The 5,755-nt window shown below is 37.0% G+C and overlaps 1 long non-coding RNA gene across 1 annotated transcript; it reads right to left on the bottom strand.

Moving 5' to 3' along the window:
• Positions 1 to 2,932: 2,932 nt before the first annotated feature.
• On the bottom strand, positions 2,933 to 4,942 carry LOC148277158 (uncharacterized). The gene is made up of 2 exons (XR_015823583.1): positions 4,778 to 4,942; positions 2,933 to 3,243 (listed from the first exon to the last, which is right to left on the bottom strand). It is a non-coding gene; the product is annotated as an uncharacterized LOC148277158 (long non-coding RNA).
• Positions 4,943 to 5,755: the final 813 nt, after the last annotated feature.

Raw genomic sequence — 5,755 nt, 5'->3', positions numbered from 1 at the left:
TCTCAAAACAACTGAGTACATAGGGACGTCCCGACACTGAGCTGATTCTGAAAGACGAAGATTGATCGCGGAACTTTTGTCGTTCGTTCGTCAACGATCTTCCGATCCACTCGAAGAGTGTTCTCCATTTCGCGTCTCGCTATCGTCGATATTTTTATTACCTTAGTCGTGTTAAAAGTTAGCTCTCTCGTCGAGTTCTCGCTACTTATCAGTTTAATCACGTTATAAATACGTGTTAATGTTAAGCAAACATTAGTCCAGAGCTTACTTCTCCCACTCCTTGATGATGCGGATGTGTGTTATCCGGATGCTAACTCCGAATCGCTTTATAAGTTGGAGCGATCGCAGAATGTTTGTATGCGTTATATCCTCTTCGCAAATTCGACCACATAACCGAATACCGCACGCGACTACACTGGCTCAGTATCAGGCATAGAAGAAACATTCGCATTCTATAACTTCTTCGCAATATTTATCAATATAAATAGTCCCACTTCGCCCGTTTATCTGAGAGAGCTCTTCCAACCCATATCGCAACATGGACTATCTCTTCGTTCTTGTATCGAGAGAACCTTTTGAATAACCTTTCATCGCTCTAATTTTCCTGCCTCCTCTTTCACAGTAGTAGCTGCTCGGTCGTGGAATAATCTACCCACTAATGTTAGAGACGGCCCCTTCTTTATTTAAATCATAATCGAAACATTCCTCTTTTCTTTCCATCTCCCCTCCTGTCTTCGTAGAATAGTGTAGAAAAGTATAATTCCTTAGAATATGTCCATGGACCTACTTGTAATTTTCTCAAATTGAACAGTCCGGGTAGGTAGGAAGAAATCGCCTTAAGGCAATATGCCCGCCCTTGTATGCATACAAAGTGTAAAAATAAAATAAATAAATAATACATCTTCATACAGTTTCGGAATAGCGCCTCAAGTTGCATTCTCTCTAAACTGACAAAGTGGCAATGCGCCACTAGATGAGATGCGCCTCATCTAGTGGCGCATCCATCTAGATGGAGGACATCTCGAGGAGTAACATCTTCGTATGGTGTCGCAGGTGACTGATGTACCTGGAAAATGGCAGCTTTCAACGAGTGGTGGTATCACCAGGCGATGTATTTAATAACGTGAAAGCTGTCTTGGGTGGTATGCCGGACTTTCTCTACCCCCTAGAGAGTGATTAATTTAAAGACTTTCATATTTTTATTTGCTTTGTATAATGGCCACACTGATGATTGAACGTCGAACATTTTCATTAATAGTATTTAATACCATTTGACGTTTAATCATCAGTGAATGTAAATGAAGCGAAGGAAACAATATAAATCTCGATATTAATCACTCTCTCTCTGGCTCTGGAGAGACCCTCGGGTAAAGAAGATCCAAAATACCACCCCAGGGAATCAGATTTCCTACGTCCGTTCAATGCCTGAACATCGTCTATTTTCCTCTACGGACCCGAATCCTCATGAAGCACCTCGCTACGACTCAAAAGAGCGAAAACTTTTTCTATTTCTGTTGGCGGGCATTAAGGTCATTTAAATATCCAGCCTGTCTGATTGGTGGATCAAAGTGTCGTCGTTCGGATATCGTGCTGGCGAGATTGCGGATTTGCAAGAGCGAAGGCGCAAATACCAATACTGCATACGAAATTACTGCATACAAAATTGACTCTTTTGTTAATACTAATACAGATGTTTGCGAATGTCAAAATGGCCACCAAAAATAATGTCAAGAACAAGTTCCTGGGAGCGGACACTGACTCATCTCCGCAGTCCGGAGTTTTGATAAAAAAAAGTAAATTTGAATCCCTCTCTCCTCTCCCCTCTCCCCTCTCCCCTCTCCGCTCTCCCCTCTCCCCACTCTCGATGTTTTTTTTTTTTTTAAATTTAATATTTTTTTAAATTTCATTGATAAACCCTTACGGGTTAACAAAATATTTTCACTTTAAAATATTCACATTCTACTCTTAATAATAATATTTTTAACATCTTTTGTAAAGGTTATCTTTTGTTTAGTTTTGTCTGGTAGTTTATTGTATAATTTCAGTCCATGATTTATAAGTCTTGATTGTCCTTTTCTCGTTTTAAAAGATTGTATATGATATTTTTCTGATATTCTCGTATTGTGTTCATGTTTACTGCAGTTTTTTTCAAGTTTTAATTCTTCGTCTACAATTACATCAGTGGCTAATTTATGAGTAAATTTTAAAGATTCTAGTTTAAAGAGTTCAGTTACATTTAATTGTTAAGTTTGTTCAAAAAGTTCTTTAGTTGCTGTTAGATAGGGAAGGTCATATACTAAATTTAACATTTTATTTTGCTGTCTTTGTAGTCTGTTTATGTCATTTTGATTTTCTGTTCCCCATAGTAGTTGCATATAACATATTTTAGTTTTTACATAGGCTTCATACACTTAATTTTTTCCTTTATTGGAAAAAAGTTTTTGATTTTAAAAAAATAGACTCGATAAAGTCGCCACTTTGCTAATTAAATTGTTGATATGAATTGTCCATGTCAATTATCTGTCTATTGTTAGTCCTAAGTATTTAACATGTTCAATTTCAGTTAGTCGTTCATTATTTATTTAAAGCATCTACTTTGTGACATTTTTTTCTAGATTCAAAATGGATAATATTGCAATTTTTTTCATTAAGTGTAAGTAAGTTTGTGTTTGTCCATTTAGTCAACATAGTAAGGTCTTCGTCTATGTCATTGTTTGTTAATACGTCTGTTTGATTTTTATAGAAAAGTCCAATGTCGTCGGCATACATAATAATTTTCCCTTTAAAATTATACAGTGATAAGTCATTAATATATAATAGTGGACCCAAAATAGATCCTTGTGGGACTCCAAAATTTACTGTTTGTATTTTACTTTTTTTTTCATTTCCAAATAATTTTCAGTTCAATAAAATTCAAATAAAAAACCTAATCATGTGGAAATAAATAATATTTATTTATGCACGAGGCGAGAATCAAAAAATGTAAAAATGAAAAATGGATTAATCAAACGCCGAAACTTCACGCGAGTCGGTTCAGTTCCGAGAAGATTACCACCCTCCGCAGGCGGCCGCCGCCGCGGCGGCGCCCCCGGAGCGCCGGTATGGGGAGCAGCCGCCGCAGCCGCGGTCCCGGGAGCCGGAGTTGTAGCCGGAGTTGTTGTAGCGGCCGTGGCGGGAGCGGGAGCCGGAGCCGGAGTTCTTGTACTTCTTGCACTTCTTCTTCTGCTTAGATGCTTCCGCCATCTGTGGGAAACGTACAAAATACATCAGTGTGAAATATTCCTATTCTTAGTGAGGGGGGTCAGTGCTAAGCGAGCTCCTGACGTCACTGCGACCTGTGAAGATCTATCGCGACGGGTCCCCGTGAATAGTTCTCGCCCTTCGAGCCCGATTCTATAAAGAACGTGGCCACTGTGTGGAAGGCGAAAGTTTATATTTTGCTAAATCTCCCCTTCCAAGCCCAGATCCGTAAAATATCGGACGATTAGGTAGGGAGCGAGCTCTTTAACATCCTCAGGTTTAACCGGCGGTGCCTCGCGGATGAGGCTCCTTTTATGATGTAAAGCATCACATTCACATAAAATGTGTACAGGTGCTTCCTCGTCTGCACTGCAGAATCTACATCTAGAAGTTTGGGAAAGGTTTCTTCTAGCGCGGTTTTTGTTCAACCTGCAGTGCCCTGGGCGGGCTCTGGTGATAACCCTCGCTTGATGAGGCTGAGCTTTATTAGATCAAAAGCAAAACTTTGCGAGTACTCCTTTATCAACCCATCGGTGCATACGGCACAACTTTAAATTTATTTTTAAATAAAATACATCCAGCAAAACAGTTAGCTTAAGAAATTGTTTCGTGACACGGAACACTTACAATTTTTTTTCATGTACAACAATAACATATCCAGTCGATAAAAATCTACCATTGCTAAAATAAAAAAGTTTGAATAGATTATCTCAGTTAACTCATTTTAAAAATAGCTTAGAATGTAAATATTGTTTATTTAAACAGATAATTTCTTAAAATGTTTTTTAAAACTATTTTGCCACATGGCACGTCCAAGATAGGGTAATAAATTAAAAGAGTCAACGCATCTTCCAATCTATTCAATTGAATTCTTAAATTTTAATTCTTAACTATTCGATTTGAACATTTATTTGACTATCTGTTCTTACAGTTTTAGCTTACGGGAATTAAATTATTAGGATAATTGTATAGTGCGATAACATTTGATTGGCCTCTGATTGAAAAAATAATTACATCGATTACAATAATTTTAATGATTTTTTCAGAGGTATGTCAAAAAAACAATGTTTTGCTCTAATTGGAATACAACTAAAATTTCCTAATAACCTAAGAATTATTCTCTCCACCGGTTATTTTGATATTTTTGTTGTGTTGTATTCTTGCCTTTATAAAATATGGTATTTACCAAAAAATGTGTTCCAAAAAAATATTGTTCATAATATTTGTGTCCGTTTGTTGTTCCGATTTCAAAAAAATAATATTTGTGAAAATGGAACAAAAAAAAGTAAAACTCCCGGCTTTCCAAACGATGAACAAGTATCGCACGAAATTAGTTAATACTAATAATTAATATGACTAATAATTAGTATGACATAAATTTATGAAATAGTAACAAGTATCCAAATTGGAATGATATTCTTAAACCAAACGCAACTGTACGAGTATCGTTGCCTGCAACCTAATAAACCTGACATTACTTTCAATATCTAATAAAAGGTTATATATTATGATACTTGTGATGACAGCGTTGTCTTACCATGGCGGTGCAAGCGAGAACGGCGAGGATTACTACGAAAATTTTATTGAACAACATTTTGGTTGAATTTGAGGATACTTGGCGATCTGATTATTATAGCAACTTTCCACCTTTATATAGGGGAACATCGTCAACAGGGTTGTCCAAACCTCATACAAATCAACTTGAAACTGAAATGGCTTACTAAATGTTAGTAATTATTTGTATACAATTACTTACCGACTATTCTATCTCTCTTTCTTTCTGGTGGCGCTCCAGCTCATATGGAGCTTTGGCCTCCTGCAACTTTCTCTTCCAACTCTGTCCGTCTTCAACCGTCGTCTTCCAATTCGCCACCTGGAGAAATTGTGCTGGACTCTTTCTCACTTTATATTCTCGCTGATCTCCTTCCGCCCGGGCTCAATCGTGTATTCACCTTAAGGATTGACGCCCACATGCCAATAAAGTTCGTAAAATTGTTTTGTAAATATAAATTTCAGTTTTTCTGTGGACGTTACGTAATTTGAACATAGGTATCGAAGAAAAGTATCTTATGTTGACTGCTGTGAGTTTTTTTCTGATTTCTGCTGGATCCTCATTGTTCTTTGCTATACTGGAGCCCGGGTAGGTAAATTGCTCGACCATTTTGAAGAAGTAATTATATTTTTATTGGACACTCCCCCTTGTTCTATCCGATGGGATTCTGATCTGTATCATTATTTTTTTTCTCAAAATCGATTTGCAATCTCACATCTCGTGCAGCTATTTCAGCTGGATCAAAGACTTTATTAAAAGCTGTCATCGATCTCCCGACAATGTTGATCGAATTTCACGAATTGTTATCCCAGTAATTTAATCCCTCTAACCTAAAACTATTAGCTCTAAACTGAAAGAACGGGTAGTCAAATATATGTTCACCTATAAATAGTTAAAGACTTCAATTTAATAGTTTGAAGGATGCGTTGACCCTTTTTACTCAATATCTTATGTTGCACGTGA

The sequence above is a fragment of the Micrasema longulum genome, unplaced genomic scaffold, assembly GCF_059751315.1.
Source record: "Micrasema longulum isolate JH-2025_06_02 unplaced genomic scaffold, ASM5975131v1 h1tg001080l, whole genome shotgun sequence".
NCBI classification, from domain to species: Eukaryota; Metazoa; Arthropoda; class Insecta; order Trichoptera; family Brachycentridae; genus Micrasema; species Micrasema longulum.
The sequence above is the reverse complement of the archived record's forward strand: the minus strand, read 5'-3'. Positions and strand labels throughout refer to the sequence as shown.